The 18,681-nt window shown below is 40.6% G+C and overlaps 1 pseudogene; it reads left to right on the forward strand.

Annotated features, from left to right (window-relative positions):
• The first annotated feature begins 16,953 nt into the window (after nt 1–16,953).
• Nucleotides 16,954–18,450, forward strand: LOC139015782 (PRAME family member 6 pseudogene; annotated as a pseudogene).
• The last annotated feature ends 231 nt before the right edge of the window (nt 18,451–18,681 follow it).

Raw genomic sequence — 18,681 nt, forward strand, 5'->3', positions numbered from 1 at the left:
GCCAAAAAAGAAGAAGGCCTTAAGAGGAAACCCAGCAAAATGCTTAAAATGTTGATTTCTTAATTTTGAGTTGGAAAAGTGGGAGGCACCTTATACATGGGGGCATCTTATACATGGAAAAATATGGTAACTGTGTATTCTAAAAACAAGGATATTGCTTCATACAACCTTAGTTACAAAAGTCAAGAAATCTGTTATATAACTGATATTGACATTGTGGATGAAGGGGGTCACATACCAAACTTGCATGGTGGCCTTACAAGCTCAGAGACCCAAAATAACCGCACAGGATGGTCTGAAGTTAAAACTTCTTAACTAACAGTGAGTCATGGTCAGTAGTCATCTTCAAGGCCAGTATCTTCCTTGACAATAGTTAATTGTTACCTTAATTGAACCTGTCCATTGTCTTTTTGCTTCTAGGATAACATACCTTGGGAATGTCAGAGCAATCTCCTTTTCCAGGACCCTTCAGGGCACAATATCTTACCAGAGCAGGAGACCACAACCCCTCACTGTTATTTATTCCCCCACACCATCTCTATGTCCCATAAATGTTCATTGTTAACTATCTTACACCCACCAATCTAAAGGAAGTATTTGTAACCTCATTTTACTTTTTGTCCAATCTCAGAGATGGTTCTCCCCCTCCCGCCCCCGCTTTGCTTTCTCCCACCTCCCTAATCTACCACCAATGGATTTCATGTAACCCTCCTTATGCCTCCTCCTTTAATTCTAACGTAAAACATAAACTGTAAAACTGACATTCTTCAGAGCATTTTCTCAATCTATTGAGATTTTGCTTCATCAGTTTGGCTCAAATAAACTCATAAAAATACAGGATTGGAGGTTTCTTATATGAGCAATAAAATACTGTTGATATAATACTGTTATCTAATCTATAGTTCATAATAAAATTTTTTCAATTTTCTCAATAATGTCTTTTATTGCCACTTTTTTTCCCTCTTCAGGATCTAATCTATGATCACATATTGCTGTTAGTTGTCATGACGTTTTATAGTTTTTTTAGCTGGAACATTTTTCCATCTTTCATAACCTTAACATTCCAGGCCAATTATGTTGTTAAATGTCTTTTAATTTGGGTTTTTTTAATCTTTCATCATGATTAGATTCAGGATGTGCGTTTTTGGCAAGATTTCCACAGAAGTAATGCATCTTTTTCATCATGTCGTATTAGTTTCTCCTAATTTTGGCAATGTTATTTTTGATCATATAAGTGAGGTGGTATCCTTTGAAATTAATTCATTTGTAGGGAGACTATAGTATTCATAATTATACTCACTAATTTATGTGTTTCTTATACAATGTACTCTTAACTAACACTATTAAGAGGTAAAAATTATTTATTTTTACTACGTAAACAACTTAAATAGAACATTGGGGAAAGAATCAAAGATTGAGTCTTATTCCTGCCTAAAATTGTTTTTGTCCTCAGATAAAACTTTTATTTTTTTACGCTGTACTACTGCAAAACTCTAAAGTAAGTAATTTGGCTCCCAAAGAGCAATTATTCTACTCCTTTTACACCAATAATTTGCTGTTACTCCTTATTTTTAACTTTATTTTAATTGTTGACACTATTACCGATGCCCACATCCTCCCCCCTTCCTTTGCCCACCTCCCCACATCCCTCTCCTCCCCCTTTCCTCTGGCAATCACCACACTCTTATCTGTGTCTATGGGTTTTGCATATATTTTCTTTGGCTAATCCCCTCACCTTCTTTCACAGGGTGATCCCTGCCCTTTCTATTCTGAAAACTGTTGGTCTGTTCCATGTATCCATGCTTCTGTTTCTATTTTGTTTGTCAGTTTATTTTGTTCATTAGCTTTCTCACATATATGATAAGTGAGATCATATGGTATTTGTCTTTCTCCAACTGCTTTATTTCACTTAGCATAATAGTACCTGATATATTTCATAGTGCCATAGTCTTAAAGCTACAAACATTTCAAAATTAACCTCCTTGTCTTTCAAAAGCTTTTACAAGAACTAATTTACATTTAAATCACTGTATGTGTTACTTCTTGTAAACCATAAAAACTTAGATGAAGAAATATTACAGAAAATTTTTGAAGTTTTAATGGGTGTTTAAATATGATAATGTTAATCACTATTTAAATAAAATCTTAATTTTAAATGAAATTTGATTATTGTCTTAAATTTTGCTGCTGGAAGGAGAAAAGAGCTGAACTGTGTAATCCATTTCTTTAAAAACTAGATGCCTGGTGCACAAAAATTTGTGCACTCGGGGCAAGGAGGTCCCTCAGCCTGGCCTGTGCCCTCTCACAGTCTGGGACCCCTCCGGGGATGACCATCTGCTGGCTGAGGCCTGCTCCCCAGGGGATTGGGCCTAAGCTGGCAATCAGAAATCCCTCTGGCAGCCCGGCAGCCTTCGGGGGATGTCCACTTGCCAGAGGGGAGCAGACCTAAGCTGCACTCAGACATCCTTAGTGCTGCTGAGGAGGCAGGAGAGGCTCCCACCACCACCGCTGTACTGGCAGCCATCAGCCTGGCTTGTGGCTGAGCAGAGCTCCTCCATGTGGGAGCTCACTGACCACCAAAGGGCAGCTCCTTCATTGAGTGTCTGCCCCCTGGTGGACAGTGTGTGTCATAGTGACCAGTCATTCCTAGTCTTTCTGCTGTTAGGGTCAGTTTGCATATTACACTTTTACTATATAGGATAGAGGCCTGGTACATGGGTGGGGGCTGGCTGGTTTCCCTTGAAGGGTGTCCCGGATCAGGGTGGGGGTCTCGCTTGGGTGCCTGGCCAGCCTGGGTGAGGGGCTGATGGCTGTTTTCAGGCTGCCTGCACTCCCTTTAGGGTAGGGGTTGCCACTGGGGTGCCGTGCCAGCCTGGATGTGGGACTGATGGCTGTTTGCAGGTTGCCCGTACCCCCTTCAGGGTGGGGGTTTCCACTAGGGTGCCTGGCCAGACTGGATGAGGGGCTGATGGCTGTTTTTAGGCTGCCCGCACCCCCTTCAGGGTCGGGGTCCCCACTGGGATTCCTGGCCAGCCTGGATGAGGGGCTGATGGCTGTTTTCAGGCTGCCTGCACCCCCTTTAGGGTAGGGGTTGCCACTGGGGTGCCGTGCCAGCCTGGATGTGGGACTTATGGCTGTTTGCAGGTGGGCCAAACCTGCAACTGAAGCTCCCAGTCTCTCCTTTTTTTCATTGTTTTGTTTTGTTTTTTATTCTGGGATTTATTTACCTTCTGTAATTGAAACTTTGTTGCAGCTCCAGATCTGAGGCCAGCTGGCTGAAAGCAGGTATCTGGGGTTTGTTTAGCTTCTATAATTGCAACATTGTTGCTTAGAGTGCAGCTCAGAGCCGGGCGGGGAACCTTGGCTTCCTCCATCACTGGAGCAACCAAGCCTCATGTTCGCTTCAGCTGCCTGGCTGCCGGCTGCCATCTTGGTTGGCAGTTAATTTGCTTATTGCCCTGATTAGCCAATGGGAAGGATAGTGGAGGTATGGTTAATTACCATGTTTGTCTATTATTAGATAGGATTAGAGAAATCAGAATTTTATTTTTTATTTCTAACAATAGCAATTCAGGGAGAGTTTCTTTTTAACTTGACAATTGGAGAAATATTAAATGAATAATGCATTAATTTGGGAAATTAAGCTTCTGCTTTCCAAGCCAATTTTCCAAGAGACACAGAATATATATACTCTTAATAAACCATGCCCCTCATGAGTTTTTGTTCATTCCTATAGATAAATCTCTATTACACCTTTTCTTTTGTGTGAGATTAGGACTGAGGTCTGTACCTTGAAAAATAAATCTGCATACAATGACCAAGGATATTACGACACTCTATAGATCTAATACTGTGTAAACACAAGCCTATTTGACTCTAGGGCTTTTCTAATTTGGGTTTGAGAATCTCAACTAATATAATCACATGAACAGCATATTCTGATGGAAAGTCAAGACTCTTCATTGGAAATGCAAACTTAAGAGGCTTCATGCTGTCAGTACTTTCACATTTGTAAACACATAGTGGTTGTTGGTGACTGTCTCTTGAGGTGCACAGAGGAGGTCCTAGTTAGTTAGACCTTATGTGACTAATTAGATGGCACTCTGTCTTCTTGAAGCTTGCATTTCAGATGTTATGTAGAACGTCTCAAAGATCATTAATTACTACCCACTCCTGGTGATTCATTTTGGAACAAACAATTAGAAAAAATATAAAATGTATTTTTCATGGTTTTAAAAACATAAAATATGAAAGTGAATTACTTTTTGGCATAGGCACTTAACACTTATTTTTAATCTTTTGCTTGAAAGGAAATAAAGGTCTGGGGGTTCAAAGATTAAAATTTATATACCTAGAAGCTAATGTTTGAATATGATCTTAAGAACCAGACACTAGAAACTTCCATATACGTGCCAGAAAAAACAGAACACGCACACACAACAACAATAACAAAACATTTATCACTATTTCTGAAAGAAAAATGATCTCCCAGAGTGGGCACTACCTTATATAATTCATTTTCTTCTCCCAAGTCACTCTGAAACATTTGTTTTGAAAAGCCCAGCCTACATTAGCAAACTAACAACAAAGCTGTCTGTAAAATAAAGGGGTTAGCTTTCAAACTTCTGCACTCTGGAAAGACATGCTAAAGACTGTTGAAATAAATGTTGACAAGGCAAACAATATTATATCCCATAAACGTGGTAGTATTCGTAGTAGGTTGGGATTTTACATTCACTTATCCAACAAATATCTGAGTGTCTCTTAGGTTCCAGGTAGTCTTCTAGGTGCTGGTATACAATAGTGAACACGTGAGAATTGTGTGGCGTATATTAATAGACAGTGTAGGAGTTAATTACAAAATGGCTCTAAGTTTTCACCCAATTCTCCATCCAATGCTTCAAAAGCAGCATGATTTTACAGCTCCTCCTCTCAAGAAGTAGAATCTACTTCCCTACATCTTGAATTTTGGTTGGACTGTGGATTTTTCTGCTTCTTCTCTCTTCCTGTGAAGCCTGCCACCCCCAAGAGAAGCATAAGTAAGACTGCCCACCTGCTGGATGGTGAGTAACAACCTGGACAAGAGGAGAGTCATCCCAACCCTTCTGATGAAACCCTTCTAGAGCAGGTATCAGCCAGCCTACTCTCAAACATCTCCGAAAGCGAACTAAAGATTAGCAGACTGTGTATCAACCCAAAATTACATGTATGGTCCTAGTCAAGGCAGAAAAAGCTGCCCAGCTAACTTGAAACAATGTGAGTTTTTTATGTTTTGTTTTGTTTTTTAATATATTTTATTGATTTCTTTTTATACAGAGAGGAAGAGAGAGGAATAGAAACATCTATGAGAGAGAAACATCCATCAGCTGTCTCCTGCACGCCCCCTACTGGGGATGTGCTCGCAACCAAGGTACATGCCCTTGACTGGAATCAAACCCGGGACCCTTCAGTCTGCAGGCAACACTCTATCCACTGAGCCAAACCGGCTAGGGCGAAATAATGTGAGTTTTGAAGTGGTTTTCATACATGGCAATAGGTAACTGATGCAGATGCTACACTTTCTTTCAAAAATATATATGTAAGTAAAAGGAAGATATTATAGTAACATATACATATTGAGTATTTCATATATTATATGTGTACTTAAGTAAAAAAGATGTTATAGTAACATACATATTGCATTCTGCATATGTATATATGGAAAGATTTGTTGTACATAGAAATGGGTGAAATATGTTAGTATTTCGCTAAAGTAAAAATTAAGGGACTTGGGGAAGACATGATGTAAAAATTAAAATAGAAATTTACTGTAGATTGATGAGTAGAAGTTATAGATAACTAATTTTATTTTAAACATTGTAAAGTTAGTATTAAGGTAAAATATAATGGTGATGATCCACTAAACTTATTTTTATTTATTTTTTTATTTAGGTAAAATTCACATTTTAGGTTGAAATAAACTATACAAAATTGATTTTCTTTACCAAAAATAGCAGCAATATTTTCTGTATTATTCCTAGATAAACAAAAAACACATTTTTGTAGGTTTCCCAGGTTTTGCTTATAAATCATGATGAGGCGATAGATATGCTCATGGAAAAGACATTAAACAGACAAATCAGTTGTCAGTATCCATGGCTTGAGTGTTCAACATATATATACCTGCCAAAAAGATTATGGAGCTATAGGCTCAATAAAGGAATGTAAACAGCAACAACCTGATGTCAGGCAACAATGGCAGGTTCTTCTATTCAATCTTTAACTGTAACTTGTTCCTTTAAGATCACTGAGTAAAGACAAAGTCTACACTGAAATCACTAGTTTTATATTGATGAATGTCTTCTTTAAACAAATATGGACTTTATGTATGTCCTGTATTGACTCAACCAAAACTTAATTTCTCAGAAATAAATAAGGATATACTGAGAGAAGTTATTTTTCCCTAAATACCTACCAGTAGGAATATTTATTTGTGAATGTTTAAATCATGGAAGAATCTTGAAGTAAAGGAAAATGCTATTGGTGGCATAGAATGTTAGACCCAATTTAATGTACTCTTTAGATTTTATGACAGTGGAAAAACTTGAAAGAAATTTCATGAACCATGGCATGAAACTCAAATAAGAGAAATGAATTACATTGACTGGTGAAATTCCAACAAACAAAATTTATTATAAGTAATCTTACTAATCATACTTAACTAGGTGATAATGATATTATACATAAAGTATAGGAAAAGGCTGAGAATTATACTTATGGCAATGTTTAGAATAGAAATTTCTAAAATATTTTCGCTGTACTTGGAAGTGCTTAAATAATGTGACATATGTTTTCTCTATTTCTCGGGGGTGTAAAGAAAGGACCAATTTTCTCAATTCTTTTTATAATACTTGGAATTAGGCCTGTGCTCCTGTATTTGTCCCACTACCCCAGGGTTTCACACCCTGTGGTAGGTGATGATCAGTGCCTATGAAATCATCAGGAAGCAGCATCACTGAAGCATGTAAGTTCTTCTTTTTATACTAGTATACTCTCCACTAGAATATGTCCTTTTTCTACTTTCAAATTATGGAATTATAGACCTAGAAAAGATTTTACAAATCATCTAATCCTCGCTTTTCATGTACAACAAAAACCTTTAATCTTTTATATGATATATAGAGAGTGAGGATTTATGTTCAACAAGATCTATTCTGATCACTTAAAAATGTGATTTTTAAGGTTATTTCAATTGTGTGTTCTTTCTGATCATTTTTAAGTAAAACAGTAACATATGCCTGTATAACTCTACATTTCTGATGTTACTTATCATTAATTCTTTTCACAATAAATCTCTTCGGGGCACTACATGTAATTATCGAGGCCGTAACAGATGGAGAAGAGGCATTGCCTGAGTTATTACTAAGGCTGGCCAGGTTTAGCAGCCAGCGCAAAGGGAACGCAGTAGATGGCTGTCCCAGAAGAAGCACACAGATGGACAGCTTTCTCAGTTGTCTGGGACATTAATAGAATGGAAAGCATTTATATACAGGGTATTAACTGGTCTATTAAAAATGCTGAGGCAGTTTTTCCTGCTGAGTGGCATTCTAGCATGACATAGCACAGAAAATTGGTAGATGATTTCTATTTGCCTTCCTACATTATTAACCTGTATCTTAGATTTGGCTCTTCCATGGTAGAGCCCAATCTCAAGTGATGGTGATCATTGGGGATTGGGTTAATCTCATTAAACTGTGTGTGTACAAAATAAGGTCTTCCAGAATTTTTTTCCTAAACATATTTGAAATTGAAAATGTTGTAGGAATTTAATATTTCATATTATTTAATAAATATAATAAAGAGAAATGATAGTTTATTTGATGATTCAGAAATTATGATTTCTGTTTCTGATAAATGCTCATGTAGAAATTTGAATTTTGAAAATAAAATTCATATTGTCAATAACCTAAAATACAAGTGCAGGAAGAAAATATTCCCATATTCTTAAAATCCTTCCTTGCTGAATAATATAACTTATTTTTATAAATTATGTATTTATCTTTTCTTTTTCTTTACATTTTGATGTTATAGAATAAAAGGTCAAATATTAATTTGCCTAAAACACTCTATTATTTTGAAAATAAAGTTAATATTTCAAATGTTGAGAAACTAATCTCTGTTTAGAAATATTTTAATTTTCATGATAAGACTATTTCTTTTCTTTTGGATAAAAGAATAAATATGTTTTCTAGAGTACACAGAGACGTCACCTTCCATCAACATAGAAAAACTGACCCAGAGTGGTAATTCTGGAAAATTTGGGATAAGTAAGTTTTATAACATTCATCAACATTTATATTATAAACAAGTAAGTGGGCTATAAGGGTGATAGTAAATAAAAGCTTTTAAAAATAATCTAGGTTATGCAATTTTCCAGCAAACATAAACATACCATATATTATGCAATATAATTAAAGTATTAAGTGACTATCAGAATTTTATATTTATTGAGATATATATAGATTTTTCTAAAAATGCAAAATGAATGTATCATGAATTGAAATTACTTAGGAATGCAAACACAAACAATAATCTCACTTTTCTAGTCTCACCCAAGTGATTAAATTTACCATACAGATTTATTTGTAAACTAGAGACCCAGTGCACGAAATTTGTTCATGGGGAGAGAGGGGAGTGTCCCTCAGCCCATCCTGCACCCTCTCCAATCTGGGACCCCTTGAGGGATGTCCGACTGCCCATTTAGGATCAGGCTTAAACGGGCAGTCAGACATTCCTCTCACAATCCAGGACAGCTGGTTCCCAACCGCTTGCCTGCCTGCCGGCATGATTGCACCTAACTGCTTCTGCCTGCCAGCCTGATCACCTCCTAACCACTCCCCTACCAGCCTGATCGATGCCTAACTGCTCCCCTGCCAGCCCGATTGCCTCTACTGCCCTCCCCTGCAGGTCTGGTTGGAAACTGCCCTCCCTTTCAGGCCTGGTCCCTCCCAACTGCCCTGCTCTGCTGGCCTGATTGCCCACAACTGGCCTCCCCTGCTGGCCATCTTTGACCACATAGGGGTGGCCATCTTGTGTGTAGGGGTGATGGTCAATTTACATATTACTCTTTTATTAGATAAGATTACTTTTATTCCATAAAATTTATGTCATTGCTTGAAATGAAAAGGACTCTGTCCTCTTGGGAAAGGGGAAAGCATCCCCTGACATCCACGATCTTTTATAATCTCCTGAGCCGTGGTGTTGATATAAGCTGACTAGATGCTCATAGTTAGGCCTTGGTGTACTAGTAACAATTTCACATAACATCACTGTCAGACAAGGCCATTCTGTGACCTGGTGGATTAAGATAAAAACATTCCATATCATATCTGAACACAGACAACACATGGGCATTCTATAACCAGAAAATATCAGCTATCCCCTTGTCCCAGCTAATGTGAATGACTGCCACTTCTTTACAATTACTGTATAGTTTTGCTTCAGCCTAATATGACCTCCTAGATAAGATTTAGATATTCAGTCAATAGTATTCCTCCTGCCTCTCATAGCATCTCATCTAGAGCAAAATCTGTTTGTTTAAATCCTCAGTCCTCACCCAAATCACCAAACATGAGGCAAAATCCTGTCTTAGTCCTTTACAAAGCCTCTTGTTGAAGTGTCAAAGGCATGGATTCTCCCTTGTCACGTTGAGCACGGAGATATCTACATGCAGCCATATGTAAGGCCCTATCAGGGGTCCTCAAACTACGGCCCGCGGGTCACATGCGGCCCGCCAAAAACATTTATCCGGCCCGCTGGGTGTTTTTGCCGCCACTGTGTGCATAGGAATTTGTTCATAGTTTATTTTAAACTATAGTCCGGCCCTCCAACGGTCTGAGGGACAGTGAACTGGCCCCCTGTTTAAAAAGTTTGAGGAACCCTGCAACTACTCACTTCAAACCACGCCATATTAATTTATTCACTATTTGTTTAAAATAATTATGTTAAATATCCTTTTAAAATTATTTTATTGTTCCTTTTATATGGTCTCTATTTAGTCAAACTCAGATGTTACCTCCACACAGGGGTTTCCCCAGATCACTCCATTTAAAGTCTGTAAGAGACTTTCCGTATTTGTCAGTCCCTGCACACACTTGCTCAGCCTACTTGGAGGGTAGCAGCAGACAGTTCCTAGACACAGCAATAGTCCCCTGTACCTCCCTGCCTGAGAGTGTCCTCCTTTCATTAAAGAGAGCCCAGCCAGTGCCAGGAGCTGAATGAAGGGGCTCAGGGGGTCTATTAATGCCCAGAAGCAATAATTAGGGATGGGAGTTGTTAGTTGAATATCCCAGCTTTCTCTTCCTTCTTTGGAACAATGCTGAACTGTGCTATTTAGTTGTTCAGTGGGTTCCTAGTAGAATTGAGCTGTAGTCGTCACCTGCTCCTATTAATGCTCCCTCTATTGACCTTCTTCTCTTCTTATTTCCTCACTCTCCTTCCATGCTTACTGTGAACACCTAAATAAATCAAATGCACCTACATGCTATTGGAAGAACTTCGTGAGCACTCTGGTTGGAAATCTGGAATCAAATGACTCCACATTCAAATGGTGACAATGAGCCTGTTGTTGGTGAAATCCGAGCTTGGAGAAGGATCATGATTGCTCAACCTTTCTTCACTTGCAGAATATTGTCCTAAGGTGTATATATACCTTAAGAAATTGTTCTAGCATTGGAAGATCTGAGAGCAATACTAATTATAACAATTAAGGACCTGATTGGATTTGCTAGCCAACAAAGGCATACCAAAGGGGATGGGGGGGCGGGGAGGAAGAGAGAGAGAGAAAGAGAGAGAGAGAGAGAGAGAGAGAGAGAGAGGTTTAGGTTAGTCAACTATCAACTCAGGGCATGCTGTAAAAACGAAGAGCCTCCATAATACAGAAACTTTCATTTCCTCTCACTCGGAAGGAGATAGTGCTGGCAAAAAAGCCCAAGATTTAAAGGTTAAAGGATACAAAGAAGCTTGGATTAATTATTCTGGCAAAACTCACATGCAGGGGCCAGAAAATTATGGCCCATGAATAGAATATAGCCCACATCCTTTTCTTTAAATTTGTATTAAAACATATTATTGAAAGTATTACAGATGTCCCTCTTTTTTCTATTGACCCCTTCTAGCCTGCCCCTTCCCCATCCTATTGTCTGTGTCCATGGGTTATGCATATATGCATACAAGTTCTTTGGTTGATCTCTTCCCACCCTCTTCTCCCACCCCATCCACTCCCACCCTGCCTTCCCTCTGAGATTTCGCTGTTTGTTGTTTCTTTTAATTGATAAGGGGAAATGAGAAAATGAAGTTTTTATGGTATATGAGGTTATCCTATGCAAGCTTAAATAAACAGAATTTCAGATTCTTTGCTTTTATCTTTATTCATGTTGCCGAAATATATACCAAGAGAGATGAACTCTCAGAAAACTCTTTCCTAAGATTGTGATGACTCTTTCTGGGGATAGAGTACTGCAGGAAAATGCATCTTCATGATACTTGTGTCATTGGTGATACTTGGGATTTTGAAAAATGAAAAAAATACATTTAAATTGAGTACCTTGGAAAGTAATTGGCAAATTCTAGAGAAAGACGATGTGATTGTGGGTTCAGAATTACTTGAAACGAATTTTCTTAACTGGAAACAGCTACATCTCAAGAAAACATTTAATTAACAATGTTAAATCAGGAAGGTATTTAAAAGATTATTGGATCTCATATGTTTTATGTTGTGGATGATGAACTGTAATCTATCTGCTTAAGTCAGATCACAACTGTCAGCTGGTCTTGTGTGTGCTCTTCGCCATTACATTCTTCTTTTAATTCAGTTTCCATAACAAGCAATCTTGGTTTACTTCCATTCCTTATTTTTGATGATTTCTCTAGGAAATAGGAACAATCAGAATTATCAAAAAAAGATTTATTTTGTGATTTGTGTCACTATTTTCCATATTGGGGGGGGGAGCTTTTTTTTTACTCATATGTGGTAATCTAAGATTTTCCTCTGGAATCAGCAGAATCTGGAAAGCAGTAGCACATTTCATTATAAATTGTGAACTCTCTCTGTGGATTACCCATTAGATGGCAATGTCATCATACGTATCTGGAGGTGCAGATCTACTGCTAAGCAACACTAAGAAAAATAACATTGCTTTTTTCATTTTCACCGTTTAAAACGTAATTTTTATTACACAATGCTACTGTACAGCTAAAGGGTGATTGTGAGCAAGGGAATGCTCTTGTGTGGGTGTGTACATACTGGGTTTGAATGTTATCTTTGCACTTCTGTACTAAACCGTGATTGCCTCTTTTAACACTAAAATTAAAATGGTGAATTCAACCTTGATAACTTTTCATAAAATCTGGCCAGCTCATGAAGAGATGTGTGGAATAGAAGTGGGAATTCTATTGACATATTACTCCACTCAGTGGAAATGAAAAATTTTTTATTATACTTAATTATTGTATTATTTTCCATATGAACAACTGTAAACCTACTTTTATCCTACTCTGTATTTGGTTTTCACTGAGTCTTGTGGGTTTGCCTTGGATAGTAATAAAGAAAATATTAGAACCTAAAGATATGAAGAGGTCCATCTGGATATCATTGTTCGAACAATATATTTGAATATTACAAATCTAGGTAATATATATGAACTGCCCAACTTTTTTGAGTGAACCTAATAGGCCAGGTGAATAAGAGTGAAATTGTGGAATGTGGTCTACTCTAGGGATATTCTGCAGAAGTTATTGAAAATGTAATGCTTAATGCTATTGTGCTTATCAAGGACTCACAGTAATGTTGAAGCTAAAAAATATGTTTGGATCAAAAAGTAACAAAAAGTAATATTGGAAAATAAACTAATGTCTATAAAAAAAACATTGCATGGTTGTTATTAACTGCTAAATTAATATTGTAGGAACTTTATTAGAATCAATTGCATTTAAAATAATTTGTGAGATTTCTCATTTTGCAAGAATTTCAAAGTATGTACTGACTGCTGAAAAATTATAGCCAATTATCAAGTACATGCATTACTCATATCATTAACTAATTTAGAAAACAAAATTGCTAAACTCTTTTAAAAATTATTGTAGAAAAATTTCAATATAGAATGTCAAATGCAATTTTATTATGATCATACTAGAGGCCCAGTGCATGAATTTTTGCATGGGTGGGGTCCCTCTGTACAAAGACAAAGATTCATAGGGAGAAAGTTATATGATGAAAACAGAGATTGGAGTCATGCATTTCAAGCCAAGAAATATCAAAGATTGTCAGCAAAACAACAGAACCTTGATTTCACTTCTGCACTACCAAACGGTGAGACAATAAATTTCTGTTAGTTTAAGCCACCTAGTTTATGGTCCTTTGTTATAGCAGCCCTGGGAAACTAATCAACCAGCAATCTAAATATTTACTGTCTTAAAAAAAAATACAGGCCATACTTCAGATGATTTTGAATGGTTTTGGATATAATATTTTGGATTCCAGGTTTACTAGAGTGTCAAAATTGCAAAAGACCTTAAAAATTAGTATTCAGGTTCATTTTATAATCAACTTAACTGAATTTAAATGTGGTAAAATGGTGTCTAAAGTACTAAAAGAGGTAATATTGCCTAAGTCAGTGATGGCGAACCTATGACACACGTGTCAGAAGAGACACGTGACTCATCTTGGGTGACATGCATCGACAGAGACAAAAAATTGCATAATTCAAATATTTGTCTCTCGCAACGGCCAAAGTTGGGCATCATTCGAGTAATATTATTACTCATGTTACTCATGATCAATAATGCAATTCTAAAACCGGCTGTAAACATGTACATTGGTGTTGTGTAGCAAAGATACATAGTGAAAACATCCAAGAAACATTGTTTGAAAATAGACATTAATATAAAAAGGCTAAGATTTGCACTATAAAGAGATTAATCTTTACTCATGACATTTTATTTTTACTCGAGTGACAAAATGCCCAATTCTGGAAACGGCTTCGTTATTGTCAACATGTGCCTCGGGTAAGCTTCCTGTGCATTCGGTTGCATTCGGCAAAAGGACACACTTGATCACCATGTTCGTTAGGAGACAAGAGTGGGAGGGTTAGAAGAAAAACATATACAGTGCAACAGTGCTCGACGAGACATTCTGCGTGTTGGATAATTGATTACAGCACCATATATTTGTTGGTTATACATACTATCTTTGAATTGTTTTGCACCAGGAGTCAGTGCAACAATACTGCAAAAGGTAATAGGTAAGAAACCTATCAACCTTTTATAAAAAACGCGGTGATTTATATTTATTTATTTTTGCAGCCTTGTGATGGAGAATCAAAAAATAAAAAGCAAGAATGAATGATAAAGGAAGTGGAAATAGCAGTAGCCAACCCTTTCAAGACATATGGACTGAGATGTACGGGATTGTCGACAGAAACAACAGATCATTGTGCATACTGTGCAATGAAACGGTAGTAAGACCTCCAGCTGTCCAGTCACTGCGGTGGTTCTCCACCAGGTCTGAGATCTGAGCCCCAGCCAACCCGGTCACAGCAGGAAATGCCAGCAGAAGCCTAGCTTCGGACTCACTGGTCATGTCTGGTACTACTGTGCATTTGGCTCATGGGCCCACAGGTGTGATTTTGTTCTGCAGACAAATTCCATGATTCCTCGTGGAGGCAGCCTGTGTTTGTGCTGTCCGTTTCCAGGAGAGCTCAGCGACAGGCATCAGCCCTGACAGCAGTGCCTCCCCTCCTCACTCCAGGGTCTGTTCAGTGGCCCTGTCTTCTCTACGTGACTCAGAGCTCCCCAGAGTCAGAGCCTGGCACACACAATGGGTGCTCAGGGGTGTCTTCAGGGTGAGTGACTGACAGGAGAAGGATGGAGAACTAGAGGAAAGCTGTGCAGGCCAAGAGCTCCACATGGCAGCAGTGGGCTGGCCACAGCTGGCCTCTCTCACACCACCAAGAGCCACACATTCATTCCACAGATGTCTAAGGAGCAATGATTGTCCGTGGCTTCAAAAAGCCTCTGGTCCTGCAGACCACAACGATGTCAGACAAATATAGAACACAGTGATATTGGGGGGCAGGCTTACTGAAGTGGGGACATTGGGAGCTGGTGGTCATAAGGTAGATCACTGGGGATGTGGTGAAGTGAAGGGGTGCCATGAGGGCAGGAATGGGACCGTGGAGACACGGTGTGGTGAGGGAAGGCACTTGCTATCTGGGAAGGGTTCTCTGTGGAAGAAACCCGACCCTCAGAAAAATGCCACTTGGTGGCAGCTGCCATGATGTTGACAGGGTTAGGTGTGACTGGCCCATGTTTATTTCTCTCCAGGGCTCCAACACCCAAAAGAGCCCATGCATCCTCCTCCAGTGCTTTTTGGGCTTGAAAATGTCTAACTCCCAGGCCTGGCCTCTTTCCCTCTGCTCACATTCTTAGATTTCATCTTCTCCACCCAGTTGCTGAGCTAATCCCATCTTTCCCACAGGAGACCCACCCTTTCCTCCTGGGAGGGACAGAAGATGCAATCTCTCCCTTTGCCCTCTAGGATGGCACTGTCTGTCCTCCAGCTTGTCTCCTTTTAAACCCTAAATTCACCCACAGAAGAGTCTTTCCATTTCTCTTCTTTCCAAGAAAAAACACCCATCTGTTACATGGCCCTGGGTCATTCACAGAGTTCTATTAGGATGGCTCAGCCCCACCTTGCTCAGTCCTGACCCTGCTTCCAATGGAGGTTCTTACCTGACCTCCCTCAGAAAAGCCTTGGGGTCTACAGGGACAGCCACATTCTCACCTGCCCACCCCTCAATCCCTGTGGAGCTCATGATCTGCTATGGCACCTGACATAAAACCTCCCTTGATGCATGGACACATTTCATTTGTTTTCTTTGGGGATGACACCAAATGGTGTCAGCTGTGGGTGTTGGCTGCTTAACTGTGGATACATTTGGAGTACTCTGATGCAGCCGAAGACCTCCAGCCACCATGCTCTCAGGTTGTATTTTTCCTATTTAACATCAGGAACCAATTACACCTTTGCTGGTAGCCGGTCCATCATTGCTGCTTGACATAGTCGCTGCGGGGAAGAAACATCTGCACAGCATATGTTTCAAGGGACATGGGATATATGGCATACTATTCTTAATATGTTTGCTCACCTTCTTGGCGCTGTGTGTTTTAACCAAGGTCACCTCTCAGAGAAAGGTTGTTTCCCCAGGTAGGGATTTTTCCCTGAAGTTAGGGAGGGAATAAAACCCCTTAACTAAATGCCAGGCAGGTAGTTAATCCCTTTAACTACAAATAATCACCCTTAAGCTACATAATCTTTACTCCCTGGAATGGAGATAAGAAACGCCCTAACCTTTGGAATAGAAACTGATAGGATTATAATCAACTGGTATAAATACAGATGTAACAAGAAAATAAAACACAAAACTTGGCTGGAGAACTTGGCTAGCGATCCTGGCTAGGCTGCTGATCAACTGAACACTGATTCCTTGTCATTTCTTCTTTGCTGACTCCATCCATACCTTTGGGGACCCCTGGACTGCCAGGGTTGTACTCCAACACACCTTCACTGTCTCACACTGAGGATGACAACTGGGGACCATCAGTCAACCTCAGTCAGTGTCTGTGGAAGGAATCAATGAGACAGGCCTCAACCTAGCCCCTCCCTAACTTTCTCTCAATCCATTAATCTGGAGAGAGGAAATAATCCTAATAAGATTAAGGGGTGGAGTCTGAGGTTTCTGATTGGATGTGAACTTTTGAGAAGGTGTTTAAAAATCTCAGGCACCAGAGGAGAGATTCAGAGTCCTCCAGCTCTGCAGTCAGTGCTGTGGTTCTCCATCAGGTCTGAGATCTGAGCCCCAGCAAACCCAGTCACAGCCGACGATTCAGAAGGATTCCATTCTGAGCACCATGAAGATGGACATCCAGACCCCACCCACACTCCTGCAGCTGGCAGGAGAGAGCCTGCTGAGGGACCAAGCCTCAGCCATCGCAGCTCTGGACTACCTGCCAGCTGAGCTCTTCCCGCCGCTGTTCATTCAGGCCTACCGCAGGAGAATCCTGGAGCCCCTGAAGGCGATGGTGCAGGCCTGGCCCTTCACTGTCCTCCCTCTAGGGGGCCTGCTGCAGCTGCCTGAGCTCATGGTCTTAAAAGCCCTGTTGGATGGGCTTGACATTCTGCTTGCCCAGGAGGTTCGGCCCAGGAAATGGAAACTGCGGGTGCTGGATTTAAGGAGCACAGGTACCAACTTCTGGAGAATGTGGTGTGGAGACAGCACCTGGAATTGCTCACAGAAAGTACCAGTGGCTGTGCACAGCTCCAGCCCCAACCAGGAGCACCCCTTGGCTCCCTTGGAGGTGTTCCTAGACCTTAACTTCAATGAAAGGGACGACGGGGATGAGTTTCTCAAGTACATCATCCAATGGGCCCAGCAGAGGGAAGGGTTGCTACACCTGTGCTGCAAGGCGCTGAGGATTTCTGAGGTGCCCTCCCAGAGGCTCAGTGAGGTCCTGGATAGGGTGAAGCTGGACTGCATCCAGGCGGTGGAAGTGAACTGCACCTGGGACCTGCCCACCCTGGGGACGTTTGCTCTTTACCTGGGTCAGATGAGTAACCTGCAGAGACTCTCTCTCTCCCACATTCAGGTGTTGGCAGAGGAGGAGGAGTGGGAGGAGGAACAGGAGTGGGAGGAGGAAGAGGAACAGGAGTGGGAAGAGGAAGAGGATTGGGAGAGGAAACAGCAGGAGGAGCAGCGATCCTTTTCCCAATTCCTCTCTCAGATGCTCAGGCTGCGGCACCTCCGGGACCTCAACATGGATTGTCCCTCCTTCCTCCAAGGCCGTCTGGACCAGATGCTCATGTGCCTGCAGACCCCCTTGGACAATCTCTCCATAACACATTGCCAGATGCTGACGCATTCAGACCTGACACACCTGTTCCAGTGCCCGAACCTCAGGCAGCTGAAGTTTCTGCATCTGTTTCACCTCAGCCTCGAGGATTTTAGTCTTGAGCCCCTCCGAGCTCTGCTGGAGGCAGGGGCACCCACCCTCCAGGTCCTGGGCCTAGATAACTGTGGGATGGGAGACTCCCAAGTCGAGGCCATCCTGCCTGTCCTGAGCCGCTGTCAGCAGCTCAGGTGCTTCACCATCTCTATGAACAACTTTTCCATGGCCACCGTGGAGAAGCTGCTTCGCCACACAGCCGATCTGTGCAATTTATACCTCGAGCTGTACCCCGTCCCTCGTGAATGTTACAGGATCCAGGGGATCGTCAACCAGGAGAGACTTGCCCAGATCCGGGCTGAGCTCAAGGCCATACTGAGGGAGTTAGCACAGCCCAGGACCATCTATCTTTGCGACAAGTGCTGTCACACATGCAGCAACAGTGACATTTATGACGTGGAATTTTCATGACCTGTAGCCATGCTGTGCCCCTGTAATGACCCTGCTCAGTGGGATCACTCAGCAAAAGCTTTGTTCTGGGGCCTTGGAAGCTGTAATATAGAAGACGGTGCATTATGCTGGGGTAACCCATGTTCCAGACTAATGCTCCTATGAACGGGGAAAGGAAGGGACCAAGCCCAGGTCCACGATTACAGGGGCAAATGTTGGGGAGTTCATGAGACCTCAGGGGGCAAGTGTCCT

Source organism: Myotis yumanensis, unplaced genomic scaffold, assembly GCF_028538775.1.
Source record: "Myotis yumanensis isolate MYYU_CA2020_CCGP unplaced genomic scaffold, mMyoYum1.0.hap1 SCAF_8, whole genome shotgun sequence".
NCBI classification, from domain to species: Eukaryota; Metazoa; Chordata; class Mammalia; order Chiroptera; family Vespertilionidae; genus Myotis; species Myotis yumanensis.